This window comes from Pseudophryne corroboree, unplaced genomic scaffold, assembly GCF_028390025.1.
Source record: "Pseudophryne corroboree isolate aPseCor3 unplaced genomic scaffold, aPseCor3.hap2 scaffold_144, whole genome shotgun sequence".
Lineage (NCBI taxonomy): Eukaryota > Metazoa > Chordata > Amphibia > Anura > Myobatrachidae > Pseudophryne > Pseudophryne corroboree.
This window is the reverse complement of record NW_026968068.1, coordinates 838,875-866,335: the sequence shown is the minus strand read 5'-3', so window position 1 is coordinate 866,335 and position 27,461 is coordinate 838,875. Positions and strand designations below refer to the sequence as shown.

The window sequence follows — 27,461 nt, the reverse complement described above, 5'->3', positions numbered from 1 at the left end:
CATACTGACAAAGGCTGATAAGCATTCATCTAGAACGTTTCCAAGAAAAACTTTAAATAGTCAATAATCTGGAGAGTTTTTGTAAGATGTTTCTTCCATCAACCAATGAAGAAACACATTGGTACTTTCCCATGATGAGTGAGTGCTTCAGGATCTCTTGCAATTACATGTGCAGCAGAGTACTGTAATGGAAGCATGCTGGGTCCATAGCCCAGAGGTAGGCAGATTGAAACTATCCTCTGCTATATGCATTTTTTTTTGTTAATTAAAGTAATCCAAAACTGGGATTGATATTTTTGCTCTTTTATTTTTACTTAAAGTACAATAACTTTTACCATTTTAATTTGTTTTAATAGTATATTGACAGTATTGTTTTCTTTCAAAAATCCACTTAATTTTCTTTACCCGATTATTAAAATGGTAATTGACAAAAATAAACTGATGAGGATACTACTGCAGTCTTTGTTTCGTCTGTACCCGCTGAAAGAGCAGCAAAAGGTGGAGATCTTGATGGGACAGTTGAAAGGGCTTGCACTTAGAGAGGTTACTTCCTGGCCTACTGAAGAGAAGAAGACTGTGGACCAGATCCTCAACAGGCTTGCTACCACATTTGACACAAGGACAGTGTCAGAACTTAAAATGCACTTCTTTGCTCGAAAGCAACAACCAGGAGAGTCACTACGGGGCTATGCCCTCAGCTTTCAGGAAGCACTCAGAGATGTTCAGCAAGCAGACCCTGAGGAAGTGCATGACAAAGAGAAAATGTTATTGGACCAGTTCACTGAAGTTGCAAGGGGCGAATTTGTAAAAACTCAGCTGCGACTATTGAGATTGCAGAAGCCTGGAAGCACATTCCTGGATTTTAAAGAGGCTGCGATTAAAGTTCTAGGCTCCAGTCTTACTTCAGGGGCTGTTCCACAAGAGTCTATTCCAGAGATGCCACGGTATCAAGAGAATTCTGATGCCCAGGAGTCAAGTTTTAAAGGAGCTACTTACCCACCTACAGTAAAAGGAGTGACAGTGCCATGTTCAAAGACATGCATATTTGACTCTTCTAGTGAGTTACGAAGTCTGCTGGCTGAACTGACACGTGGTGTGACAGAGATGCGCAGAGACCTGCAGATTCTGAAGAGACAGCAGGCACTGCTCCATGAAGAAATGGAATGGTGCCAGGAGAGGAGACCACTGAACAGTTCCCAATGGGACCTACATAGAAACAGGGAGACACTTTTTTCCAGCCACTTTGCCTCCCAAAGGCGACCCATTTTTCAAAGCTGTGAAGGAAGCGGACAAATTAAGAGAGAATTTGAGCAGCCAGATCATTTAAACTCCAAATTCATGTGGTTAACCCGTTATGTTAGCCAATGCCCGGTGGTTCAAGTTTGCATCAATGGAGTCTCAATGCCCGCTCTCTTAGACACTGGATCACAAGTGACCACAATACAAGCAACACAGTTTGAGCAGCATTGGACTGAGGAACAGATGTTTCCGTCAACTTCCACATTGATAAACCCGATTGCAAGCAATGGGCACTGCATCCCTTGCAAAGGATACTGGGAAGCTGAAATTCAAATCGGACGAACAGTGCTACCACAGCAAGGCTTCATCATCACCACTGCCCAAGATGATGGATTGCCTCCAGTGATAGTGGGCATGAATGTGTTGCGGAACTGCTGTGAGGAGCTCGTAGCAGCACTCCAAGGAGAGTTTCAAACTGACAAGCTCCAGGAGAAACAAGGCCTTCAACCTGGGATAGCCAAACAAAAGGGAAGAATGATAACAGAATTATCTGTAAGAGAGGAACATGAAAAAAATAAGGCTAGCCAAATAATGATAGAAATGCCCATCTCCAGTGTCCAGATTATCCGAAAGAATGCTTCAATGTTAGGCATGAATAATATAGCATCCAGTTCTAGAAACTGTGAGCAACCTATTCAAGGAACCAGTTTTGACCACCTGCAAGATAAAAGTCAGATGATAAGACACCTCAAAGCCTTACTGAAGATTGGGAAATACCTGACCAAGCGACAAAGGCAAGAATCCTCGCCAGAACTCCTGAAGTTGTTGAGACAGCGAGAAAGGCTGTTTGAAGAGAAAGGACAGTTGGTTCGATGTAGTGTGGATCCTAATACTCATTATAGGATCAGTCAACTTGTAATTCCAAGACAAAGTGCTTGTTATGTGCTTGAAGAATATCACGACAAGTCAGGTCACCCTGGGTGCAAAAGGATGGAAACAAGCATCTGGAAAAAGTTCTTTTGGGTTGAAATGAGGGAAGACATCAAGAGATGGTGCCGAAACTGTCCAACCTGTTCTGTAAGAAGAACCTTGCTGCCTCTTTCTCTCCAGAATCCATTGTCCCAAACCAGCTGTGATACTGAATCCCAAGATGGAATGGAAGAGGCTCATAAAATGTATTTACAGCAGACTAAGGTGGTTTGTCACCGACAAGGAGGCAAGAAGACTAGGGCTTGCAAAACAGAAAACCACCATAGTCAGCTGCAGTTTTGTACAGCATGTCCCAAAGACAGTTTAGAAAGAGTTCAATACTCATCCATGGCAGGGGGGTTGAGGTTTCCTAGACAAACTTTTCAAGACCATATACTGTCCAGATTTCAACCGATTGCTCCAGGAGCATGTGTTAATGTACTATAGCACAAAAGGAATTATACCTATCAGATACTGATGTTAAAAATGTTGATAAATGTTAATGTTTCAGACATAATCTGTGTTCACTAATGAATGTGACTGGATATAGTGAGAAGTTTATATAGGGATAAAACCAAAATGCGTGAGGACACGCATGTTTTGGGGGGGGGCACGTGTGATATCCCATAACAACAAGGACATTTTTGACAACAGTGTAGTTGCCTGTGCCATTTTAAATAAAGTTTATTTAAAAGAAAATTGAACAGCAGTTTGAGAAGTCAGTTGGAGCCATGGTGAGGAAAGAGCTGGCGACGCCATTACGCAGAGATGAGCAGCTGAGAGAGGGGAGACAAATAAGCTGAAAATTGCATGAGAGAGTAAGCAGTAGTGCAAAATACAGCAGTGGAAGTGCAGCAATTAACAAGTAAGAACGCCATGACACTCTCAGCCAAGAGAGTGCACAGCAAGTGTCAGAGACAGGAGAGTATAAAGCCTTTATACCAATGCTGACTGGCCTACATCTGAGGGGAAACTGCCTCAGAAACATCTATTGACTGGGTGAGATAAATCCATATTTATACTGAAACCTACTCCACTGCAAAGGACATTATCCTATATTTACTATACCTATGCAGCGATTTACATGGGAAGCAGCTCCAGTTTGTTTTAAACAATCATCTTTACTACACAGAGCTACAATATTTTGTTCACAGCTAAAGGAGACAATAGCTGCATATAACTATGTAACAACATAACCGGGCCCCAACGTGCACATAGAGACTCCCTGCAGTGACACCAATGTTATCTGGGACTTAAATATTGTCTGCATAAGTTGATTTCTATTACTAAGCAACATAGTATTAATCTCAGATTTAGTTATATTACCATTTGTGTAATGACTTAAAGTGTATATGGTGTCTGTGTTTAAGTTGCTTGAATCAAATCTTTCCCTTCCCTACTGTAATCAGTTCCTTTTCTGAGTTATGTGGTAAACCATTTATTCTTTCATACAAAGCCCTGCCTGCCTTTCTTTGTGTCTGGGGAAACCTTGCCTCTCTGCCAGGAATAGAGAAGAGCTGCTGCTGAAGGAGGAATAGTCCATCAAGGTATCCCTGACCTGTTCCACATAGTTTACACACTTGTTATACCGGGGTGTTACATTGTGTGTGACTGACCTTAGGAAGAAACCGGAGCCTCCGCTGCAGTGACCCAGCAACCAGGGCACGGGAGTATACAGTGCCGCTGGGAGTGATGAAGCTGCAGTAAAGATGTCTATTAGACCTAGCCTGCTGCAGCCCTTGTAGATTCTCATAAAAAAAGTTCTTCTTTTCTTGTCAAAATTAATAGCTAAGAATAGGCTGCTTGAGGCAGGCCCCTGTTAAGTGGCCTGCTACTGAAGGCAACAACTACAAACTGAGCTCCCTGTTCATGGAAGCGGGGTTATAGAGGAGAATGCGCTGAGCATCTTGGGAACAGTCAAAAGCTTTGAGCCGGTTGGTGCCTCAGATCAAGATCCTACTCTACACCCCAATGTGAATCCTTGTGGAGTCCAGTGTACCCCACAGAAGAAATTAATGTGTCACACCCATTGGCAGCAACCTTAGAATAGCTGCTGATGGGCACAATTGAGAAAGGAAGGGGGGGGGACATTTGAATCCAGCACATAGATGCAATTCAAATATGTAATTTGAACCTTCCTATTTTAAAATATAATGGATGAACCTCACCCTGTGAGAACAATCTTCATGATATAGAGATCTCATATGCAAAACAAGTATGAGTTGGGATAGGGCTGGGGAGGGTGGCTGCTCGGGCAGCCCCTCCCCCGTCAAGTTAAGGAGATTCAACTGAGGAAGCACAAGGGAACTCTCGTCTGGGGACAACAACTGCAGGGAGACCACATCTTTTCAGATGAACATGGGAGGGCGGAAGGCTGCCTAATACTGAAGCACCATCAAATATCAAACCATATGCAATAACTAGTACAAGCATTCCTGGGGGAAGGTCTGCAGGAGACGAATTTGCATACGGTGATGTCATCCAAGCAGTGGGCCAAAGTTGGCTGGAACCCTCATCTGCATATGAAAAGAGAAAAGGGTTATGCAGGGCATGGCGGCATTTTGCGGCGCTTGGATGACCCCTAGTTCGCATTAAACACCTCCACCCTCCTTCGGTGTGGGGCTCATGTTGACTATGCCCCAGCCCCTGAAGCATTCAAGCTGATTTCTTGCAGCAGCTGGGCACTGTAACAGCTCCAGAGCTGCTCTGTAAGGCAAATAAAAGGGTGTGGGCCCTGCAGCACTACCTGTAGTTCGCATTGTGCGTTGGAAGGCACAAAGTAAGCAGACGGGAGAAGTCAGGATAGTGCGCAAGGGCATAGAAGGGAGCGGCTCAAGAATAGAGAAGTGGAAACAGACAGCAAACTAGGCTGGAGAGAGACCTGAGACAAAGAGATCTGAATTATACGAGAGCCGACCAGGGGAAACACAAATTATGCAGTCAAGTTTCCCACATTTGGGGAAATCGCAGGGGCAGCACAGCCAGAGTGCAATGGGTGAGCCTTGCCCTGGGAGAAGCACCTTCAAGATCATAGTATCTCACCTGGCAGGTAAATAGGAGTTGGGCTAGAGCTGGGGAGGGTCGCTGCTCGGGCACCCCCCTGTCAAGTGAAGGAGATCCAACTGAGGCAGCACAATGGAACTCTCGAAAGAAGAACAAGGCTAGAGGAAGATCTGAGACAAAGAAATCTGACTTTTACCAGAGCTGACCAGCGGAAAACACAAACACAGTCCCCCACTACCACAAATAATGCAGGCGAGTTTCCCACATTTGGGGAAATCACAGGGGTCAGCATACCCAGAATGCAATGAATGAACCTCACCCTGGGTGAACAATCTTCATGACCATGGTGTCTCCTATGCAAAATAAGTATGATTTGGGATAGGGCTGGGGAGGGCCGCTGCTCAGGCACATCTCTGTCAAGTAAAGGAAATTCAACTGAGGCAGCACAAGGGAACTCTCATCTGGGGACAACAACTGCAGGGAGAACACATATTTTCAGATGAACATGGGAGGGCAGAAGGCTGCCTAATACTGAAGCACCCCCAAACAACAAACCAAATGCAACAACTAGTGCAAGCATTCCTGGGGGAAGGCCTGCAGCAGATGGATTTGCATATGGTGATGTTATCCAAGCAGTGGGTCAAAGTTGGCTTCAACCCTCATCTGCATATGAAAAGAGAAAAGGGGCGTGCAGGGCATGGCGGCCTTTTGCACTGCTTGGATGACCCCTAGATCGCATTAAACACCCCCACCCTCCTTTGGTGTGGGGCTCATGTTGGCCATGCCCCATCCCATGAAGCATTCAAGCTGATTTCTTGCAGCAGCTGGGCACTGTAACAGCTCCAGAGCTGCTCTGTAAGGCAAGTAAAAGGGTGTGGGCCCTGCAGCACTACCTGTAGTTTGCATTGTGCATTGGAAGGCACAAAGTAAGCAGACGGGAGGAGAAGTCAGGATAGTGCACAAGGGTATAGAAGGGAGGGGCTCAAGAAAAGAGAAGTGGAAACAGACAGCAAACTAGGCTGGAGAGAGACCTGAGACAAAGAGATCTGAATTATACGAGAGCCGACCAGGGGAAACACAAATTATGCAGTCAAGTTTCCCACATTTGGGGAAATTGCAGGGGCAGCACACCCAGAGTGCAATGGGTGAGCCTTGCCCTGGGAGAAACACCTTCATGATCATAGTATCTCACCTGGCAGGTAAGTAGGAGTTGGGCTAGAGCTGGGGAGGGTCGCTGCTCGGGCACCCCCCTGTCAAGTGAAGGAGATCCAACTGAGGCAGCACAAAGGAACTCTCGAAAGAAGAACAAGGCTAGAGGAAGATCTGAGACAAAGAAATCTGACTTTTACCAGAGCTGACCAGAGGAAAGCACAAACACAGTCCACCACTACCACAAATAATGCAGTCGAGTTTCCCACATTTGGGGAAATCACAGGGGTCAGCATACCCAGAGTGCAATGAATGAACCGCACCCTGGGAGAACAATCTTCATAACAATGGTATCTCCTATGCAAAATAAGTATGATTTGGGATATGGCTGGGGAGGGCCGCTGCTCAGGCACATCTCTGTCAAGTAAAGGAGATTCAACTGAGGCAGCACAAGGGAACTCTCATCTGGGGACAACAACTGCAGGGAGAACACATATTTTCAGATGAACATGGGAGGGCAGAAGGCTGCCTAATACTGAAGCACCCCCAAACAACAAACCAAATGCAACAACTAGTGCAAGCATTCCTGGGGGAAGGCCTGCAGCAGATAGATTTGCATATGGTGATGTCATCCAAGCAGTGGGTCAAAGTTGGCTTCAACCCTCGTCTGCATATGAAAAGAGAAAAGGGGCGTGCAGGGCATGGTGGCCTTTTGCGGCACTTGGCTGACCCCTAGTTTGCATTAAACACCTCCACCCTCCTTCGGTGTGGGGCTCATGTTGGCTATGCCCCAGCCCCTGAAGCATTCAAGCTGATTTCTTGCAGCAGCTGGGCACTGTAACAGCTCCAGAGCTGCTCTGTAAGGCAAGTAAAAGGGTGTGGGCCCTGCAGCACTACCTGTAGTTCGCATTGTGCGTTGGAAGGCACAAAGTAAGCAGAAAGGAGGAGAAGTCAGGATAGTGCGCAAGGGCATAGAAGGGAGCGGCTCAAGAAAAGAGAAGTGGAAACAGACAGCAAACTAGGCTGGAGAGAGACCTGAGACAAAGATATCTGAATTATACGAGACCTGACCAGGGGAAACACAAATTATGCAGTCAAGTTTCCCACATTTGGGGAAATCGCAGGAGCAGCACACCCAGAGTGCAATGGGTGAGCCTTGCCCTTGGAGAAGCACCTTCATGATCATAGTATCTCACCTGGCAGGTAAGTAGGAGTTGGGCTAGAGCTGGGGAGGGTCGCTGCTCGGGCACCCCCCTGTCAAGTGAAGGAGATCCAACTGAGGCAGCACAAAGGAACTCTCGAAAGAAGAACAAGGCTAGAGGAAGATCTGAGACAAAGAAATCTGACTTTTACCAGAGCTGACCAGAGGAAAGCACAAACACAGTCCACCACTACCACAAATAATGCAGTCGAGTTTCCCACATTTGGGGAAATCACAGGGGTCAGCATACCCAGAGTGCAATGAATGAACCTCACCCTGGGAGAACAATCTTCATAACAATGGTATCTCCTATGCAAAATAAGTATGATTTGGGATATGGCTGGGGAGGGCCGCTGCTCAGGCACATCTCTGTCAAGTAAAGGAGATTCAACTGAGGCAGCACAAGGGAACTCTCATCTGGGGACAACAACTGCAGGGAGAACACATATTTTCAGATGAACATGGGAGGGCAGAAGGCTGCCTAATACTGAAGCACCCCCAAACAACAAACCAAATGCAACAACTAGTGCAAGCATTCCTGGGGGAAGGCCTGCAGCAGATAGATTTGCATATGGTGATGTCATCCAAGCAGTGGGTCAAAGTTGGCTTCAACCCTCGTCTGCAAATGAAAAGAGAAAAGGGGCGTGCAGGGCATGGTGGCCTTTTGCAGCACTTGGCTGACCCCTAGTTTGCATTAAACACCTCCACCCTCCTTCGGTGTGGGGCTCATGTTGGCTATGCCCCAGCCCCTGAAGCATTCAAGCTGATTTCTTGCAGCAGCTGGGCACTGTAACAGCTCCAGAGCTGCTCTGTAAGGCAAGTAAAAGGGTGTGGGCCCTGCAGCACTACCTGTAGTTCGCATTGTGCGTTGGAAGGCACAAAATAAGCAGAAAGGAGGAGAAGTCAGGATAGTGCGCAAGGGCATAGAAGGGAGCGGCTCAAGAAAAGAGAAGTGGAAACAGACAGCAAACTAGGCTGGAGAGAGACCTGAGACAAAGAGATCTGAATTATACGAGACCTGACCAGGGGAAACACAAATTATGCAGTCAAGTTTCCCACATTTGGGGAAATCGCAGGGGCAGCACACCCAGAGTGCAATGGGTGAGCCTTGCCCTGGGAGAAGCACCTTCATGATCATAGTATCTCACCTGGCAGGTAAGTAGGAGTTGGGCTAGAGCTGGGGAGGGTCGCTGCTCGGGCACCCCCCTGTCAAGTGAAGGAGATCCAACTGAGGCAGCACAAGGAAACTCTCGAAAGAAGAACAAGGCTAGAGGAAGATCTGAAACAAAGAAATCTGACTTTTACCAGAGATCAGAGGAAAACACAAACACAGTCCCCCACTACCAACAAATAAAGCAGTCACGTTTCCCACATTTGGGGAAATCACAGGGGTCAGCATACCCAGAATGCAATGAATGAACCTCACCCTGGGAGAGTAATCTTCATGACCATGGTATCTCCTATGCAAAATAAGTATGATTTGGGATAGGGCTGGGGAGGGCCGCTGCTCATGCACATCTCTGTCAAGTAAAGGAGATTCAACTGAGGCAGCACAAGGGAACTCTCATCTGGGGACAACAACTGCAGGGAGAACACATATTTTCAGATGAACATGGGAGGGCAGAAGGCTGCCTAATACTGAAGCACCCCCAAACAACAAACCAAATGCAACAACTAGTGCAAGCATTCCTGGGGGAAGTTCTGCAGAAGACGGATTTGCATACGGTGATGTCATCCAAGCAGTGGGTCAAAGTTGGCTTCAACCCTCATCTGCATATGAAAAGAGAAAAGGGGCGTGCAGGGCATGGCGGCCTTTTGCGGTGCTTGGATGACCCCTAGTTCGCATTAAACACCCCACCCTCCTTTGGTGTGGGGCTCATGTTGGCCATGCCCCATCCCCTGAAGCATTCAAGCTGATTTATTGCAGCAGCTGGGCACTGTAACAGCTCCAGAGCAGCTCTGAACGGCAAGTAAAAGGGTGTGGGCCCTGCAGCACTACCTGTAGTTTGCATTGTGCATTGGAAGGCACAAAGTAAGCAGACGGGAGAAGTCAGGATAGTGCGCAAGGGCATAGAAGGGAGCGGCTCAAGAAAAGAGAAGTTGAAACAGACAGCAAACTAAGCTGGAGAGAGACCTGAGACAAAGAGATCTGAATTATACGAGAGCCGACCAGGGGAAACACAAATTATGCAGTCAAGTTTCCCACATTTGGGGAAATCGCAGGAGCAGCACACCCAGAGTGCAATGGGTGAGCCTTGCCCTGGGAGAAGCACCTACATGATCATAGTATCTCACCTGCCAGGTAAGTAGAAGTTGGGCTAGAGCTGGGGAGGGTCGCTGCTCGGGTACCCCCCTGTCAAGTGAAGGAGATCCAACTGAGGCAGCACAAGGGAACTCTCGAAAGAAGAACAAGGCTAAAGGAAGATCTGAGACAAAGAAATCTGACTTTTACCAGAGCTGAACAGAGGAAAGCACAAACACAGTCCCCCACTACCACAAATAAAGCAGTCGAGTTTCCCACATTTGGGGAAATCACAGGGGTCAGCATACCCAGAATGCAATGAATGAACCTCACCGTGGGAGAACAATCTTCATGACCATGGTATCTCCTATGCAAAATAAGTATGATTTGGGATAGGGCTGGGGAGGGCCGCTGCTCAGGCACATCTCTGTCAAGTAAAGGAGATTCAACTGAGGCAGCACAAGGGAACTCTCATCTGGGGACAACAACTGCAGGGAGAACACATATTTTCAGATGAACATGGGAGGGCAGAAGGCTGCCTAATACTGAAGCACCCCCAAACAACAAACCAAATGCATCAACTAGTGCAAGCATTCCTGGGGGAAGGCCTGCAGCAGATGGATTTGCATACGGTGATGTCATCCAAGCAGTGGGTCAAAGTTGGCTTCAACCCTCGTCTGCATATGAAAAGAGAAAAGGGGCGTGCAGGGCATGGCGGCCTTTTGCGGCGCTTGGATGACCCCTAGTTCGCATTAAACACCTCCACCCTCCTTCGGTGTGGGGCTCATGTTGGCTATGCCCCAGCCCCTGAAGCATTCAAGCTGATTTCTTGCAGCAGCTGGGCACTGTAACAGCTCCAGAGCTGCTCTGTACGGCAAGTAAAAGGGTGTGGGCCCTGCAGCACTACCTGTAGTTTGCATTGTGCATTGGAAGGCACAAAGTAAGCAGACAGGAGGAGAAGTCAGGATAGTGCACAAGGGTATAAAAGGGAGGGGCTCATGAAAAAAGAAGTGGAAACAGACAGCAAACTAGGCTGGAGAGAGACCTGAGACAAAGAGATCTGAATTATACGAGAGCCGACCAGGGGAAACACAAATTATGCAGTCAAGCTTCCCACATTTGGGGAAATCAGAGTGCAATGGGTGAGCCTTGCCCTGGGAGAAGCACCTTCATGATCATAGTATCTCACCTGGCAGGTAAGTAGGAGTTGGGCTAGAGCTGGGGAGGGTCGCTGCTCGGGCACCCCCCTGTCAAGTGAAAGAGATCCAACTGAGGCAGCACAAGGAAACTCTCGAAAGAAGAACAAGGCTAGAGGAAGATCTGAGACAAATAAATCTGACTTTTACCTGAGCTGACCAGAGGAAAGCACAAACACAGTCCCCCACTACCACAAATAATGCAGTCGAGTTTCCCACATTTGGGGAAATCACAGGGGTCAGCATACCCAGAATGCAATGAATGAACCTCACCCTGGGAGAACAATCTTCATGACCATGGTATCTCCTATGCAAAATAAGTATGATTTGGGATAGGGCTGGGGAGGGCCGCTGCTCAGGCACATCTCTGTCAAGTAAAGGAGATTCAACTGAGGCAGCACAAGGGAACTCTCATCTGGGGACAACAACTGCAGGGAGAACACATATTTTCAGATGAACATGGGAGGGCAGAAGGCTGCCTAATACTGAAGCACCCCCAAACAACAAACCAAATGCAACAACTAGTGCAAGCATTCCTGGGGGAAGGCCTGCAGCAGATGGATTTGCATACGGTGATGTCATCCAAGCAGTGGGTCAAAGTTGGCTTCAACCCTCGTCTGCATATGAAAAGAGAAAAGGGGCGTGCAGGGCATGGCGGCCTTTTGCGGTGCTTGGATGACCCCTAGTTCACATTAAACACCTCCACCCTCCTTCGGTGTGGGGCTCATGTTGGCTGTGCCCCAGCCCCTGAAGCATTCAAGCTGATTTATTGCAGTAGCTGGGCACTGTAACAGCTCCAGAGCTGCTCTGTACGGCAAGTAAAAGGGTGTGGGCCCTACAGCACTACCTGTAGTTTGCATTGTGCAATGGAAGGCACAAAGTAAGCAGACAGGAGGAGAAGTCAGGATAGTGCACAAGGGTATAAAAGGGAGGGGCTCATGAAAAAAGAAGTGGAAACAGACAGCAAACTAGGCTGGAGAGAGACCTGAGACAAAGAGATCTGAATTATACGAGAGCCGACCAGGGGAAACACAAATTATGCAGTCAAGCTTCCCACATTTGGGGAAATCGCAGGGGCACCACACCCAGAGTGCAGTGGGTGAGCCTTGCCCTGGGAGAAGATCCTTCATGATCATAGTATCTCACCTGGCAAGTAAGTAGGAGTTGGGCTAGAGCTGGGGAGGGTCGCTGCTCGGGCACCCCCCTGTCAAGTTAAAGAGATCCAACTGAGGCAGCACAAGGGAACTCTCGAAAGAAGAACAAGGCTAGAGGAAGATCTGAGACAAAGAAATCTGACTTTTACCAGAGCTGTCCAGAGGAAAGCACAAACACAGTCCCCCACTACCACAAATAATGCAGTCGAGTTTCCCACATTTGGGGAAATCACAGGGGTCAGCATACCCAGAATGCAATGAATGAAACTCACCCTGGGAGAACAATCTTCATGACCATGGTATCGCCTATGCAAAATAAGTATGATTTGGGATAGGGTTGGGGAGGGCCGCTGCTCAGGCACATCTCTGTCAAGTAAAGGAGATTCAACTGAGGCAGCACAAGGGAACTCTCATCTGGGGACAACAACTGCAGGGAGAACACATATTTTCAGATAAACATGGGAGGGCAGAAGGCTGCCTAATACTGAAGCACCCCCAAACAACAAACCAAATGCAACAACTAGTACAAGCATTCCTGGGGGAAGGCCTGCAGCAGATGGATTTGCATATAGTGATGTCATCCAAGCAGTGGGTCAAAGTTGGCTTCAACCCTCGTCTGCATATGAAAAGAGAAAAGGGGCGTGCAGGGCATGGCGGCCTTTTGCGGCGCTTGGATGACCCCTAGTTCGCATTAAACACCTCCACCCTCCTTCGGTGTGGGGCTCATGTTGGCTATGCCCCAGCCCCTGAAGCATTCAAGCTGATTTCTTGCAGCAGCTGGGCACTGTAACAGCTCCAGAGCTGCTCTGTACGGCAAGTAAAAGGGTGTGGGCCCTACAGCACTACCTGTAGTTTGCATTGTGCATTGGAAGGCACAAAGTAAGCAGACAGGAGGAGAAGTCAGGATAGTGCACAAGGGTATAAAAGGGAGGGGCTCATGAAAAAAGAAGTGGAAACAGACAGCAAACTAGGCTGGAGAGAGACCTGAGACAAAGAGATCTGAATTATACGAGAGCCGACCAGGGGAAACACAAATTATGCAGTCAAGCTTCCCACATTTGGGGAAATCGCAGGGGCACCACACCCAGAGTGCAATGGGTGAGGCTTGCCCTGGGAGAAGATCCTTCATGATCATAGTATCTCACCTGGCAAGTAAGTAGGAGTTGGGCTAGAGCTGGGGAGGGTCGCTGCTCGGGCACCCCCCTGTCAAGTTAAAGAGATCCAACTGAGGCAGCACAAGGGAACTCTCGAAAGAAGAACAAGGCTAGAGGAAGATCTGAGACAAAGAAATCTGACTTTTACCAGAGCTGTCCAGAGGAAAGCACAAACACAGTCCCCCACTACCACAAATAATGCAGTCGAGTTTCCCACATTTGGGGAAATCACAGGGGTCAGCATACCCAGAATGCAATGAATGAAACTCACCCTGGGAGAACAATCTTCATGACCATGGTATCGCCTATGCAAAATAAGTATGATTTGGGATAGGGTTGGGGAGGGCCGCTGCTCAGGCACATCTCTGTCAAGTAAAGGAGATTCAACTGAGGCAGCACAAGGGAACTCTCATCTGGGGACAACAACTGCAGGGAGAACACATATTTTCAGATAAACATGGGAGGGCAGAAGGCTGCCTAATACTGAAGCACCCCCAAACAACAAACCAAATGCAACAACTAGTACAAGCATTCCTGGGGGAAGGCCTGCAGCAGATGGATTTGCATATAGTGATGTCATCCAAGCAGTGGGTCAAAGTTGGCTTCAACCCTCGTCTGCATATGAAAAGAGAAAAGGGGCGTGCAGGGCATGGCGGCCTTTTGCGGCGCTTGGATGACCCCTAGTTCGCATTAAACACCTCCACCCTCCTTCGGTGTGGGGCTCATGTTGGCTATGCCCCAGCCCCTGAAGCATTCAAGCTGATTTCTTGCAGCAGCTGGGCACTGTAACAGCTCCAGAGCTGCTCTGAACGGCAAGTAAAAGGGTGTGGGCCCTGCAGCACTACCTGTAGTTTGCATTGTGCATTGGAAGGCACAAAGTAAGCAGACGGGAGAAGTCAGGATAGTGCGCAAGGGCATAGAAGGGAGCGGCTCAAGAAAAGAGAAGTTGAAACAGACAGCAAACTAGGCTGGAGAGAGACCTGAGACAAAGAGATCTGAATTATACGAGAGCCGACCAGGGGAAACACAAATTATGCAGTCAAGTTTCCCACATTTGGGGAAATCGCAGGAGCAGCACACCCAGAGTGCAATGGGTGAGCCTTGCCCTGGGAGAAGCACCTACATGATCATAGTATCTCACCTGCCAGGTAAGTAGAAGTTGGGCTAGAGCTGGGGAGGGTCGCTGCTCGGGTACCCCCCTGTCAAGTGAAGGAGATTCAACTGAGGCAGCACAAGGGAACTCTCGAAAGAAGAACAAGGCTAGAGGAAGATCTGAGACAAATAAATCTGACTTTTACCAGAGCTGACCAGAGGAAAGCACAAACACAGTCCCCCACTACCACAAATAATGCAGTCGAGTATCCCACATTTGGGGAAATCACAGGGGTCAGCATACCCAGAATGCAATGAATGAACCTCACCCTGGGAGAACAATCTTCATGACCATGGTATCTCCTATGCAAAATAAGTATGATTTGGGATAGGGCTGGGGAGGGCCGCTGCTCAGGCACTTCTCTGTCAAGTAAAGGAGATTCAATTGAGGCAGCACAAGGGAACTCTCATCTGGGGACAACAACTGCAGGGAGAACACATATTTTCAGATGAACATGGGAGGGCAGAAGGCTGCCTAATAATGAAGCACCCCCAAACAACAAACCAAATGCAACAACTAGTGCAAGCATTCCTGGGGGAAGGCCTGCAGCAGATGGATTTGCATACGGTGATGTCATCCAAGCAGTGGGTCAAAGTTGGCTTCAACCCTCGTCTGCATATGAAAAGAGAAAAGGGGCGTGCAGGGCATAGCGGCCTTTTGCGGCGCTTGGATGACCCCTAGTTCGCATTAAACACCTCCACCCTCCTTCGGTGTGGGGCTCATGTTGGCTATGCCCCAGCCCCTGAAGCATTCAAGCTGATTTCTTGCAGCAGCTGGGCACTGTAACAGCTCCAGAGCTGCTCTGTACGGCAAGTAAAAGGGTGTGGGCCCTGCAGCACTACCTGTAGCTTGCATTGTGCATTGGAAGGCACAAAATAAGCAGACAAGAGGAGAAGTCAGGATAGTGCACAAGGGTATAAAAGGGAGGGGCTCATGAAAAAAGAAGTGGAAACAGACAGCAAACTAGGCTGGAGAGAGACCTGAGACAAAGAGATCTGAATTATACGAGAGCCGACCAGGGGAAACACAAATTATGCAGTCAAGCTTCCCATATTTGGGGAAATCGCAGGGGCACCACACCCAGAGAGCAATGGGTGAGCCTTGCCCTGGGAGAAGCACCTTCATGATCATAGTATCTCACCTGGCAGGTAAGTAGGAGTTAGGCTAGAGCTGGGGAGGGTCGCTACTCGGGCACCCCCCTGTCAAGTGAAAGAGATCCAACTGAGGCAGCACAAGGGAACTCTCGAAAGAAGAACAAGGCTAGAGGAAGATCTGAGACAAATAAATCTGACTTTTACCAGAGCTGACTAGAGGAAAGCACAAACACAGTCCCCCACTACCACAAATAATGCAGTCGAGTTTCCCACATTTGGGGAAATCACAGGGGTCAGCATACCCAGAATGCAATGAATGAACCTCACCCTGGGAGAACAATCTTCATGACCATGGTATCGCCTATGCAAAATAAGTATGATTTGGGATAGGGCTGGGGAGGGCCGCTGCTCAGGCACATCTCTGTCAAGTAAAGGAGATTCAGCTGAGGCAGCACAAGGGAACTCTCATCTGGGGACAACAACTGCAGGGAGAACACATATTTTCAGATAAAAATCTTGGTCATGCTCTGGTTTCTCTTCAGAACGAACAAATCTTTCGCCTCTTACTAAAGATTTCCGTGGAGAGGAGCAAAACCGAGTTTTATCTCAATTTTTGCATGCCCCATCTTTTTGGGGTTTCTTTTACCGGTTTAAAGATAGAATGAGTGTGCTTTAATGTAAGCTCATTTGCATAGAAATGACAGTAAATGTTTATTTATGTTCAAACAGAACTTTCTTGACCATGCTACTTGCTTTAAAGATCTGGGAGCACATGGAATACAGTACAAACCATGCTTATAGCAAGGAGAAGCCAGGTGAGAAATCTGCTTTCTTTCAAATTGGGCGCTCACTTTGATCTGAATGAGGACTGCTGGCACAGCACTCAGGCGACAGGTGGAATCTTGGTCATGCTCTGGTTTCTCTTCAGAATGAACAAATCTTTCGCCTTTTATTAAAGATTATCCGTGGAGAGGAGCAAAACTGAGTTTTATCTCAATTTTTGCATGCCCCATATTATTGGGGTTTCTTTTATCAGTTTAAAGACAGAACAAGTGTGCTTTCTTGTTAGCTTTAATGTAAGTTTATTTGCATAACAATGACAATAAATGTCTGTTTCTTTTCAAGCAGAACTTTCTTGACCATACTAATTGCTTGAAAGATCTGGGAGCACATGGAAAAGAGTACAAACCATGTTTATAGCAAGGGGAAGCCTGGTGAGAAATCTGCTTTCTTTCTTTCAAATTGGGTGCTCACTTTGAGCTGAATGAGGACTGCTGGCATGGCACTCAGGCGACAGGTGGAATCTTGGTCATGCTCTGGTTTCTCTTCAGAACGAACAAATCTTTCGCCTTTTACTAAAGATTTCCGTGGAGAGGAGCAAAACTGAGTTTTATCTCAATTTTTGCATGCCCCATATCATACCTCCCAACTGTCCCGATTTTCGCGGGACAGTCCCGTTTTTTGGGGACTGTCCCGCTGTCCCACCTGCGGGCCGCAGTGTCCCGCGGTGGGTAGGACAGTTGGGAGGCTCTGTCTGTCGCTGCCCTGCTTAGCAGAGCAGCGGTGAATAGTCGCTGTGCGCACAGCGTCTATTCACTGAAGTCAGAGGGAGAGGTGGCATGCCAGCGGCTCACAGAGCGCTGGGCATGCCCCCTCAGTGCCGAAAACGGGGGCGTGACTCGCGATCGCGGGTCCTCCCGCGAAGCCATGCCCCTTTTTACTTAGGCCACGCCCTTTTTGGGAGCGCGTGCGACTTCGCCGCGCGTGTGTCCCTCTTTGCGAGCCGACAAAGTTGGGAGGTATGCCCATATTATTGGGGTTTCTTTTATCAGTTTAAAGACAGAACGAGTGTGCTTTCTGGTTAGCTTTAATGTAAGTTTATTTGCATAACAATGACAGTAAATGTTTGTTTCTTTTCAAACAGAACTTTCTTGACCATGCTACTTGCTTGAAAGATCTGGGAGCACATGGAAAACAGTACAAACCATGCAGTATCACAAGAGCCTTTATTTGATCTTTCATGAAGATAGAGCAGAATTGAGGACACGTCAACAATTTCTGCCGAAGGTGGTTCATCTTTCCACATGGTGCCTTTGGCCACTGACACCTTCGTTGAGTCAAAGTCTCTGGCTGTGGTCAGAACTTTGAAAATTTATGTCACCAGAACGGTTCAGATTAGGAAAACAGAGGCTCTGTTTGTCCTGTATGCTCCCAACAGGATTGGGTGTCCTGCTTCCATGTAGACCATTATGCGCTGGATCTGTGGTAAGATTCAGCATGCTCATTCCATGGCAGGATTGCCGTTACTGAATTAGGTGAAGACCCATTCTACTAGAAAGGTGGGTTCATCCTGGGCAGCTGGTCGGGGAGTCTCGGCATTGCAACTTTGCCGAGCAGCTATTTAGTAAACACTTTTGCTAAGTTTTACAAGTTTGATACCTTGGCCGATGATAACTTCAAGTTGGGTAATTCGGTGCTGCAGAGTCGTACGCACTCTTCCACCCGTTCAAGAGCTTTGGTATAACCCCATGGTTCTTAATGTGACCCCAGCATCCTCTAGGTCGTATGAGAAAATAGGATTTTAATACCTACCGGTAAATCCTTTTCTCTTAGTCTGTAGAGGATGCTGGGCACCCGTCCCAGTCCATACTGTGTCTGCAGTTATTACTTGTGGTTATACACATGTTGTGTTATGGTTCTGGTCAGCTTTTTGCTGCAATTATTCATGCCGTTGGCTTGTGTTCTGTTGAATGCCACGTTCTGCGGCATGCTTAAGGTGTGAGCTGGTAAGATGCTCACCTTAGTTTAACAATAAATCCTTTCCTCGAAATGTCCGTCTCCATGGGCACAGTTCCTATAACTGGAGTCTGGAGGAGGGGCATAGAGGGAGGAGCCAGTTCACACCCTTTGATAGTCTTAAAGTGCCCATGTCTATTGCGGATCCCGTCTATACCCCATGGTTCTTAATGTGACCCCAGCATCCTCTACGGACTAAGAGAAAAGGATGCCCTTGCGCACTATCCTGACTTCTCCTCCCGTCTGCTTACTTTGTGCCTTCCAACGCACAATGCAAACTACAGGTGGTGCTGCAGGGCCCACACCCTTTTACTTGCCTTACAGAACAGCTCTGGAGCTGTTACAGTGCCCAGCTGCTGCAAGAAATCAGCTTGAATGCTTCAGGGGATGGGGCATGGCCAACATGAGCCCCACACCAAAGGAGGGTGGGGGTGTTTAATGAGAACTAGGGGTCATCCAAGCACTGCAAAAGGCCGCCATGCCCTGCACGCCCCTTTTCTCTTTTCATATGCAGATGAGGGTTCCAGCCAACTTTGGCCCACTGCTTGAATAACATCACTGTATGCAAATCCGTCTGCTGCAGACCTTCCCCCAGGAAGGCTTGTACTAGATGTTGCATATGGTTTGATATTTGATGGTGCTTCAGTATTAGGCAGCCTTCCGCCCTCCCATGTTCATCTGAAAAGATGTGGTCTCCCTGCAGTTGTTGTCCCCAGACGAGAGTTCCCTTGTGCTTCCTCAGTTGAATCTCCTTAACTTGACGGGGGAGGGGCTGCCCGAGCAGCCACCCTCCCCAGCCCTATCCCAACTCATACTTATTTTGCATATGTGATCTCTTGATCATGAAGATTGTTCTCACAGGGTGAGGTTCATCCATTATATTTTAAAATAGGAAGGTACAAATTACATATTTGAATTGCATTTATGTGCTGGATTCAAATGTCCCCCCCCCCCCTTCCTTTCTCAATTGTGCCCGTCAGCAGCTATTCTAAGGTTGCTGCCAATGGGTGTGACACATTAATTTCTTCTGTGGGGTACACTGGACTCCACAAGGATTCACATTGGGGTGTAGAGTAGGATCTTGATCTGAGGCACCAACCGGCTCAAAGCTTTTGACTGTTCCCAAGATGCTCAGTGCATTCTCCTCTATAACCCCGCTTCCATGAACAGGGAGCTCAGTTTGTAGTTGGTGCCTTCAGTAGCAGGCCACTTAACAGGGGCCTGCCTCAGGCAGCCTATTCTTAGCTATAAATTTTGACAAGAAAAGAAGAACTTGTTTTATGAGAATCTACAAGGGCTGCAGCAGGCTAGGTCTAATAGACATCTTTACTGCAGCTTCATCACTCCCAGCGGCGCTGTATACTCCCGTGCCCTGGTTGCTGGGTCACTGCAGCGGAGGGTCCGGTTTCATCCTAAGGTCAGTCACACACACACCACCCTTCCGGATCACGAGGCCGCTGATGAAGGGGAGCGTGGCCGTAGGGGGTGGACCGTGTGCGCACTGGCGTGGACACTGATTACTGGGCAGCCGCTCCACTAGCCACCAGGTACAGTTAAGGAGCACAGGTCTGGGGGTTTTTCTCCTATATTAACCCAATTTTGTACTGCCCGCAGCGCATTGTGATAGGTAATAGGGCCTGATTCAGGTTGGATTGCAATCACAATAAGCGATCCAACTGCAAAAATTGCTAAGAGCATACGCATGTGCCTGCATTTTCTGCGGCACCCCGCAGAGAATGCGATCGCCTCTGCCTGTCAATCGGGGCGGGGGGGGATAGGTGGGTCAGCAACACTCCATTTCCAAGTCAGGGATGGAGCGGTGCGGGGGCAAGGCTTCAAAATGGGGTCTGCAACGGAGTAGACACAGGGGGCGTGGTCACAGCGGCTGTATGACATCACATTCAGCCGCTGTGATCACAAAAATGGTGGCGGCTTCCTGCGCGCACATACAGTCTGCACCAGCAGGAGGCTACACCATTTTTTATGATCACGCTGAACTGCAGTGCGACTGCAATTACAGCATGGTCAAGAAGGGAGGCGTCATGCTGGGTGGCCATGCCCTTTCACTGTGCAGGAGCCAGCACCGCTCACACACTAGTCCCCGGGTGCAGCCCCCAACCCCCGGGACACCCGGAGCAACAAAATGTAGATTCAGGCCACCAGGCCACGCCCCTACCTATGAAACCATGCCTCCTTTTTACCATTGCGCTGCTTATCTGCGCGCACTGCATTACAATCTCCCTCGCCACCTCTCTGGGTGTCACCAGTGATAGTGACACCTCTGCCATGCTTGTAGCAGCTGGTCCTAAGATCTACGCCTCAAGCCCTGAGTGTTTGCCCTTGTGACTTGTTGATCATCATAGCGAAGCAGATGCTTACAGAAAACTGCAGGGGCTTAGATTGAAAATAAAAAAATTGATTGGTATAAGGTAGAGAGGAGCGGGTTCGGTTCTCCGAGAACCGAATTCCCCACGAACTCCACGTTGTTTACACTGGTCCGAGGCAGGCTCGGTTGTTCCCGCCTGACTCGCAAAACCTGAACAAGGGAAAATGTCATCATCCCGCTGTCGGATTCTCGCGAGATTCGGATTCCATATAAAGAGCTGCGCGTTGCCGCCATTTTTACTCGTGCATTGAAGAGAGAGCGGAATGGACGTGGCTATGTTCTCTCAGTGGAAATCTCAATATCAGTGCTCAGTATCAGTGGTTACTTATTGCTGCTCAGTAATACTAGTAGTGTGTCTCTCCTGCTCAGTGTCAGTTCTCAGTAGTATCCTCATCAGTGCTCAGTATCACTGCTCATTGTCTTGTGCTGCATTGTGGTGCTCAGCATACTACAGTACATTACTAATAGTCCAGTGCTGCATCTTGCTGCTCAGTGTCAGTTCTAGTATCCTCATCAGTGCTCACTATCACTGTTCATTGCATTTTGGTTTTCTGTATACTACAGTAACATAGTAATATAGTAACATATAGTAACATAGTTTTTGAGGTTGAATAGAGGCAAATTGCCCATCGTGTTCAACCTGTTTTAAGTTGTGATGATTCTACATACTTGCTGAATAATATTTTATGACTAGTTAGCTACTATAACTCATGTTACCCCCGGATTAACCATGTTGATATTTTAAGTATTATAACCTTAGATAGCTTTTTCATTCAGAAATGTATCCATTCCTTTTTTAAATCCAATTACAGAGTCCGCCATTACCACCTTCCCTGGCAGGGAATTCCACATCCTGATTGCCCTAACAGTGAAGATCATAGTATCTCACCTGGCAGGTAAGTAGGAGTTGGGCTAGAGCTGTGGAGGATTGCTGCTCGGGCACCCCCTGTCAAGTGAAGGAGATCCAACTGAGGCAGCACAAGGGAACTCTCGAAAGAAGAACAAGGCTAGAGGAAGATCTGAGACAAAGAAATCTGACTTTTACCAGAGCTGACCAGAGGAAAGCACAAACACAGTCCCCCACTACCACAAATAATGCAGTCGAGTTTCCCACATTGGGGAAATCACAGGGGTCAGCATACCCAGAATGCAATGAATGAACCTCACCCTGGGAGAACAATCTTCATGACCATGGTATCTCCTGTACAAAATAAGTATGATTTGGGATAGGGCTGGGGAGGGCCGCTGCTCAGGCACATCTCTGTCAAGTAAAGGAGATTCAACTGAGGCAGCACAAGGGAACTCTCATCTGGGGACAACAACTGCAGGGAGAACACATATTTTCAGATGAAAATCTTGGTCATGCTCTGGTTTCTCTTCAGAACGAACAAATCTTTCGCCTTTTACTAAAGATTTCCGTGGAGAGGAGCAAAACTGAGTTTTACCTCAATTTTTGCATGCCCCATCTTTTTGGATTTTCTTTTATCGGTTTAAAGATAGAATGAGTGTGCTTTAATGAAAGCTCATTTGCATAGAAATTACAGTAAATGTTTGTTTCTTTTCAAACAGAACTTTCTTGACCATGCTACTTGCTTGAAAGATCTGGGAGCACATGGAATACAGTACAAACCATGCTTATAGCAAGGAGAAGCCAGGTGAGAAATCTGCTTTCTTTCAAATTGGGCGCTCACTTTGATCTGAATGAGGACTGCTGGCATGGCACTCAGGCGACAGGTGGAATCTTGGTCATGCTCTGGTTTCTCTTCAGAATGAACAAATCTTTCGCCATTTATTAAAGATTTCCGTGGAGAGGAGCAAAACTGAGTTTTATCTCAATTTTTGCATGCCCCATATTATTGGGGTTTCTTTTATCAGTTTAAGGACAGAATGAGTGTGCTTTCTTGTTGGCTTTAATGTAAGTTTATTTGTATAACAATGACAGTAAATGTCTGTTTCTTTTCAAACAGAACTTTCTTGACCATGCTACTTGCTTGAAAGATCTGGGAGCACATGGAAAAGAGTACAAACCATGCTTATAGCAAGGGGAAGCCTGGTGAGAAATCTGCTTTCTTTCTTTCAAATTGGGTGCTCACTTTGAGCTGAATGAGGACTGCTGGCATGGCACTCAGGCGACAGGTGGAATCTTGGTCATGCTCTGGTTTCTCTTCAGAACGAACAAATCTTTCGCCTTTTACTAAAGATTTCCGTGGAGAGGAGCAAAACTGAGTTTTATCTCAAATTTTGCATTCCCCATCTTATTGGGGTTTTATTTTATCTGTTTAAAGATAGAACGAGTGTGCTTTAATGTAAGCTCATTTGCATAGAAATGACAGTAAATGTTTGTTTCTTTTCAAACAGAACTTTCTTGACTATACTAATTGCTTGAAAGATCTGGGAACACATGGAAAAGAGTACAAACCATGTTTATAGCTAGGGGAAGCCTGGTGAGAAATCTGCTATCTTTCTTTCAAATTGGGTGCTCACTTTGAGCTCAATGAGAACTGCTGGCATGGCACTCAGGCGACAGGTGGAATCTTGGTCATGCTCTGGTTTCTCTTCAGAACTAACAAATATTTCGCCTTTTATTAAAGATTTCCGTGGAGAGGAGCAAAACTGAGTTTTATCTCAATTTTTGCATGCCCCATATTATTGGGGTTTCTTTTATCAGTTTAAAGACAGAACGAGTGTGCTTTCTTGTTAGCTTTAATGTAAGTTGCCATAGATGCAGTGAAACACACGTGTAGGGCACGGCGTGTCCGCGTGTATTTGACTCATGTGAAATGTTATAAAACAAAAATATATGATTATGATGTTAGCTGTTAGTCTCCACTAATAGGGAATAGAAGCTGAGCTATAAGAAAGGAATACACTAGATATGATGTCACTTAGCAGATACAATGTCTAAAGTGCATACAGATAGCTACTAATAACTCTTGATAAGAAAGTATATCAGTGTGGGTATATTTATATGATGGGATATTGGGACTAGTGAATATATATCACTCCTGCTGTCCAGATTGGCAATAACCAGACAATTATGATAAGAGTAGAGATGTCACATGGGCTGCTATAGATATTAATTTAATGCTGTATGTGTCATTTGTTACAAATGGATACATTTTCTATGAGTCAGCCTAGCAGCTGCATGTTCTAACAGAACACTATCCTCACACAGAATCTGCTAACCTTGAGATAACTAAATGACAGTGTGTAACAGTCTCTTTACTATAAGACTGTTACAAAGTAATATATATATTTGAAGTCAGTCTAGCAGCTGTGTGTTCCAGCAGTTTATAAGACAAAGAAAATCTCCTATTGTGGAATCTAGACACATGGGACTGCTGGCCTGTGTCATACTATTTCTATGTAATACCAGTAACATGTATATAACTGTTACATAATTGTTACAAATGGATAAATCTTTGAGTCAGCCTAGCAGCTGCATGTCCTAACAGGACACCATAAATCCTTTACAGTGTAACAAATTGATTGGTAACACTTAAAGGCTGGAGAGCAGTTATATGCCTTACTAGCATACTCAATATACCACATTATTACACCAGTTACCACGATTATTGACAGCGCATTTGATATATTATATTACCCTCACACTGAGTCTGTTTACCTTTAGATAACTAAGTGACCGAATATGTAACAGTTTCTCTATCATAAGACTGTTACAAAGTGAGATAGATATATTTGGAAGTCAGTCAAACAGCTGTGTGTTTCAGCGGTTTATAAGAAAATTCCTCATTGTGGAATCTGGACCACTAAGGGTTATTATATATATAGCACATGGAATTGCCACATCTCCCTATATGATAATTTCATTACACTGTAACATAATAAGAATTAACTCTTTAACAGTGTAAATAGAGAGTAATGAATCTCTGACACATGGAATATATTATTTCTTAGATGAATTGGATAAACCATTATGACAGACACTTTGCTTCCTAATAAGAATTGAGGTGGCTATACCTCTAAGGAAAGCATTATTGCCTACGCCTAGATCAGATTAAATAAGATCTGGCTGAATATATGAAGGAAGGTTGCTATTTATATGAGAATTGGAATTGCTATATTCCTTAAGGCAACCCCACCGATTGATATATGTTGTCAATTAAGTATATCTGAACGGCTATATCTGGACCAGATTTAATAAGATCTGGCTGATTATATGAAGGAGGGCTGCTATTTATATTGGAATTGCCATATTCCTTAAGGCAACCGCACCTGTTGGTATATCTCGCCAATTAACTATATCTAAACAGCTAAATTAAAGCTATTCATCATTTTTTTAGTTTGGATATTAATAAATATGATCTTTCCATGATGCATAGAGATTTCCCTATCAAGTGATTCCTTATCCGATATAGAAAGCTATCCCCCTGTGGTATTGAATTTAGGAATATAGTCTTAGGGGACACAGAGAAATAAGTGATCCCCATCTACCTAAGCACCCCACAAATTGGAGGTTAGCTTACCGGTTATACTCAATCACCCCCACAAATTCGCCAATGGGGATGGCTTCCCGGGAGGTAACCCCTATTGAGTGAAGGGAGTATATAGGATACGACCCAGTGGTACCTGACGACATAGATACTAACAGCTATTTAATAACATTACGCTAGAAAGTGATTATTAGCAACATATATATCTATATAAACAACCCCGCCAGGGTTGTGCCTTCAAAAATAATCACACACGGACACGCTTTTTAAACCTTTTTTTCACATCTCTTTATTCTTCTTATGCACATGTATGTTAGTTCTGTGATTTTAACCTTTATGTTTCACTGCAGTTTGGGATAATAATATTAATATTTATCCAATTTTAATACATACTTAATAAAGGTTATATTTTATGATTCATTCATTCTGTCCAGTGCGTCAACAGTGCAGATTTCTTCTTGTTTTTTCTCCCAAATTCTATAACAATGACAGTAAATGTTGTTTCTTTTCAAACAGAACTTTCTTGACCATGCTACTTGCTTGAAAGATCTGGGAGCACATGGAAAACAGTACAAACCATGCAGTATCACAAGAGCCTTTATTTGATCTTTCATGAAGATAGAGCAGAATTGAGGACACGTCAACAATTTCTGCCGAAGGTGGTTCATCTTTCCACATGGTGCCTTTGGCCACTGACACCTTCGTTGAGTCAAAGTCTCTGGCTGTGGTCAGAACTTTGAAAATTTATGTCACCAGAACGGTTCAGATTAGGAAAACAGAGGCTCTGTTTGTCCTGTATGCTCCCAACAGGATTGGGTGTCCTGCTTCCATGTAGACCATTATGCGCTGGATCTGTGGTAAGATTCAGCATGCTCATTCCATGGCAGGATTGCCGTTACTGAATTAGGTGAAGACCCATTCTACTAGAAAGGTGGGTTCATCCTGGGCAGCTGGTCGGGAAGTCTCGGCATTGCAACTTTGCCGAGCAGCTATTTAGTAAACACTTTTGCTAAGTTTTACAAGTTTGATACCTTGGCTGATGATAACCTCAAGTTGGGTCATTCGGTGCTGCAGAGTCGTACGCACTCTCCCACCCGTTCAAGAGCTTTGGTATAACCCCATGGTTCTTAATGTGACCCCAGCATCCTCTAGGTCGTATGAGAAAATAGGATTTTAATACCTACCGGTAAATCCTTTTCTCTTAGTCCGTAGAGGATGCTGGGCACCCGTCCCAGTCCATACTGTGTCTGCAGTTATTACATGTGGTTATACACATGTTATGTTATGGTTCTGGTCAGCTTTTTGCTGCAATTGTTCATGCCGTTGGCTTGTGTTCTGTTGAATGCCACGTTCTGCGGCATGCTTAAGGTGTGAGCTGGTAAGATGCTCACCTTAGTTTAACAATAAATCCTTTCCTCGAAATGTCCGTCTCCCTGGGCACAGTTCCTATAACTGGAGTCTGGAGGAGGGGCATAGAGGGAGGAGCCAGTTCACACCCTTTGAAAGTCTTAAAGTGCCCATGTCTCTTGCGGATCCCGTCTATACCCCATGGTTCTTAATGTGACCCCAGCATCCTCTACGGACTAAGAGAAAAGGATGCCCTTGCGCACTATCCTGACTTCTCCTCCCGTCTGCTTACTTTGTGCCTTCCAACGCACAATGCGAACTACAGGTGGTGCTGCAGGGCCCACACCCTTTTACTTGCCTTACAGAACAGCTCTGGAGCTGTTACAGTGCCCAGCTGCTGCAAGAAATCAGCTTGAATGCTTCAGGGGATGGGGCATGGCCAACATGAGCCCCACACCAAAGTAGGGTGGGGGTGTTTAATGCGAACTAGGGGTCATCCAAGCACCGCAAAAGGCCGCCATGCCCTGCATGCCCCTTTTCTCTTTTCATATGCAGATGAGGGTTCCAGCCAACTTTGGCCCACATCTTGGATGACATCACCGTATGCAAATCCGTCTTCTGCAGACCTTCCCCCAGGAATGCTTGTACTAGTTGTTGCATATGGTTTGATATTTGATGGTGCTTCAATATTAGGCAGCCTTCCACCCTCCCATGTTCATCTGAACAGATGTGGTCTCCCTGCAGTTGTTGTCCCCAGACGAGAGTTCCCTTGTGCGTCCTCAGTTGAATCTCCTTAACTTGACGGGGGAGGGGCTGCCCGAGCAGCCACCCTCCCCAGCCCTATCCCAACTCATACTTATTTTGCATATGAGATCTCTTGATCATGAAGATTGTTCTCACAGGGTGAGGTTCATCCATTATATT

The 27,461-nt window shown here is 46.5% G+C and overlaps 27 non-coding genes across 27 annotated transcripts; 7 read left to right on the top strand and 20 right to left on the bottom strand.

The window, feature by feature from the left end:
- Window positions 1–5,102: 5,102 nt before the first annotated feature.
- Window positions 5,103–5,265, bottom strand: LOC134997418 (U1 spliceosomal RNA). The gene has a single exon (XR_010199937.1). It is a non-coding gene; the product is annotated as a U1 spliceosomal RNA (small nuclear RNA).
- A 152-nt stretch (window positions 5,266–5,417) lies between these two features.
- On the bottom strand, window positions 5,418–5,581 carry LOC134997165 (U1 spliceosomal RNA). The gene has a single exon (XR_010199715.1). It is a non-coding gene; the product is annotated as a U1 spliceosomal RNA (small nuclear RNA).
- Window positions 5,582–6,255: 674 nt separating this feature from the next.
- Window positions 6,256–6,418, bottom strand: LOC134997206 (U1 spliceosomal RNA). The gene has a single exon (XR_010199752.1). It is a non-coding gene; the product is annotated as a U1 spliceosomal RNA (small nuclear RNA).
- A 152-nt stretch (window positions 6,419–6,570) lies between these two features.
- Window positions 6,571–6,734, bottom strand: LOC134997119 (U1 spliceosomal RNA). Its single transcript, XR_010199672.1, has one exon. It is a non-coding gene; the product is annotated as a U1 spliceosomal RNA (small nuclear RNA).
- Window positions 6,735–7,408: 674 nt separating this feature from the next.
- On the bottom strand, window positions 7,409–7,571 carry LOC134997349 (U1 spliceosomal RNA). The gene has a single exon (XR_010199881.1). It is a non-coding gene; the product is annotated as a U1 spliceosomal RNA (small nuclear RNA).
- Window positions 7,572–7,723: 152 nt separating this feature from the next.
- On the bottom strand, window positions 7,724–7,887 carry LOC134997093 (U1 spliceosomal RNA). The gene has a single exon (XR_010199647.1). It is a non-coding gene; the product is annotated as a U1 spliceosomal RNA (small nuclear RNA).
- A 674-nt stretch (window positions 7,888–8,561) lies between these two features.
- On the bottom strand, window positions 8,562–8,724 carry LOC134997249 (U1 spliceosomal RNA). The gene has a single exon (XR_010199793.1). It is a non-coding gene; the product is annotated as a U1 spliceosomal RNA (small nuclear RNA).
- Window positions 8,725–8,873: 149 nt separating this feature from the next.
- LOC134997330 (U1 spliceosomal RNA) lies at window positions 8,874–9,038 on the bottom strand. Its single transcript, XR_010199863.1, has one exon. It is a non-coding gene; the product is annotated as a U1 spliceosomal RNA (small nuclear RNA).
- A 670-nt stretch (window positions 9,039–9,708) lies between these two features.
- Window positions 9,709–9,871, bottom strand: LOC134997198 (U1 spliceosomal RNA). Its single transcript, XR_010199745.1, has one exon. It is a non-coding gene; the product is annotated as a U1 spliceosomal RNA (small nuclear RNA).
- Window positions 9,872–10,023: 152 nt separating this feature from the next.
- Window positions 10,024–10,187, bottom strand: LOC134997110 (U1 spliceosomal RNA). Its single transcript, XR_010199663.1, has one exon. It is a non-coding gene; the product is annotated as a U1 spliceosomal RNA (small nuclear RNA).
- Window positions 10,188–11,159: 972 nt separating this feature from the next.
- LOC134997277 (U1 spliceosomal RNA) lies at window positions 11,160–11,323 on the bottom strand. Its single transcript, XR_010199822.1, has one exon. It is a non-coding gene; the product is annotated as a U1 spliceosomal RNA (small nuclear RNA).
- A 674-nt stretch (window positions 11,324–11,997) lies between these two features.
- Window positions 11,998–12,160, bottom strand: LOC134997458 (U1 spliceosomal RNA). Its single transcript, XR_010199963.1, has one exon. It is a non-coding gene; the product is annotated as a U1 spliceosomal RNA (small nuclear RNA).
- Window positions 12,161–12,312: 152 nt separating this feature from the next.
- Window positions 12,313–12,476, bottom strand: LOC134997106 (U1 spliceosomal RNA). Its single transcript, XR_010199659.1, has one exon. It is a non-coding gene; the product is annotated as a U1 spliceosomal RNA (small nuclear RNA).
- A 674-nt stretch (window positions 12,477–13,150) lies between these two features.
- Window positions 13,151–13,313, bottom strand: LOC134997431 (U1 spliceosomal RNA). The gene has a single exon (XR_010199946.1). It is a non-coding gene; the product is annotated as a U1 spliceosomal RNA (small nuclear RNA).
- A 152-nt stretch (window positions 13,314–13,465) lies between these two features.
- Window positions 13,466–13,629, bottom strand: LOC134997105 (U1 spliceosomal RNA). The gene has a single exon (XR_010199658.1). It is a non-coding gene; the product is annotated as a U1 spliceosomal RNA (small nuclear RNA).
- A 671-nt stretch (window positions 13,630–14,300) lies between these two features.
- Window positions 14,301–14,463, bottom strand: LOC134997197 (U1 spliceosomal RNA). Its single transcript, XR_010199744.1, has one exon. It is a non-coding gene; the product is annotated as a U1 spliceosomal RNA (small nuclear RNA).
- Window positions 14,464–14,615: 152 nt separating this feature from the next.
- LOC134996988 (U1 spliceosomal RNA) lies at window positions 14,616–14,779 on the bottom strand. Its single transcript, XR_010199545.1, has one exon. It is a non-coding gene; the product is annotated as a U1 spliceosomal RNA (small nuclear RNA).
- A 674-nt stretch (window positions 14,780–15,453) lies between these two features.
- Window positions 15,454–15,616, bottom strand: LOC134997444 (U1 spliceosomal RNA). The gene has a single exon (XR_010199957.1). It is a non-coding gene; the product is annotated as a U1 spliceosomal RNA (small nuclear RNA).
- Window positions 15,617–15,768: 152 nt separating this feature from the next.
- Window positions 15,769–15,932, bottom strand: LOC134997036 (U1 spliceosomal RNA). Its single transcript, XR_010199591.1, has one exon. It is a non-coding gene; the product is annotated as a U1 spliceosomal RNA (small nuclear RNA).
- Window positions 15,933–16,076: 144 nt separating this feature from the next.
- Window positions 16,077–16,192, top strand: LOC134996906 (U5 spliceosomal RNA). The gene has a single exon (XR_010199466.1). It is a non-coding gene; the product is annotated as a U5 spliceosomal RNA (small nuclear RNA).
- Window positions 16,193–16,462: 270 nt separating this feature from the next.
- On the top strand, window positions 16,463–16,579 carry LOC134996969 (U5 spliceosomal RNA). Its single transcript, XR_010199527.1, has one exon. It is a non-coding gene; the product is annotated as a U5 spliceosomal RNA (small nuclear RNA).
- A 286-nt stretch (window positions 16,580–16,865) lies between these two features.
- Window positions 16,866–16,978, top strand: LOC134996965 (U5 spliceosomal RNA). The gene has a single exon (XR_010199523.1). It is a non-coding gene; the product is annotated as a U5 spliceosomal RNA (small nuclear RNA).
- A 4,813-nt stretch (window positions 16,979–21,791) lies between these two features.
- On the bottom strand, window positions 21,792–21,954 carry LOC134997062 (U1 spliceosomal RNA). Its single transcript, XR_010199616.1, has one exon. It is a non-coding gene; the product is annotated as a U1 spliceosomal RNA (small nuclear RNA).
- Window positions 21,955–22,098: 144 nt separating this feature from the next.
- LOC134996926 (U5 spliceosomal RNA) lies at window positions 22,099–22,214 on the top strand. The gene has a single exon (XR_010199486.1). It is a non-coding gene; the product is annotated as a U5 spliceosomal RNA (small nuclear RNA).
- Window positions 22,215–22,484: 270 nt separating this feature from the next.
- LOC134996943 (U5 spliceosomal RNA) lies at window positions 22,485–22,600 on the top strand. Its single transcript, XR_010199502.1, has one exon. It is a non-coding gene; the product is annotated as a U5 spliceosomal RNA (small nuclear RNA).
- Window positions 22,601–22,886: 286 nt separating this feature from the next.
- On the top strand, window positions 22,887–23,002 carry LOC134996882 (U5 spliceosomal RNA). Its single transcript, XR_010199443.1, has one exon. It is a non-coding gene; the product is annotated as a U5 spliceosomal RNA (small nuclear RNA).
- Window positions 23,003–23,277: 275 nt separating this feature from the next.
- On the top strand, window positions 23,278–23,393 carry LOC134996954 (U5 spliceosomal RNA). The gene has a single exon (XR_010199513.1). It is a non-coding gene; the product is annotated as a U5 spliceosomal RNA (small nuclear RNA).
- The last annotated feature ends 4,068 nt before the right edge of the window (window positions 23,394–27,461 follow it).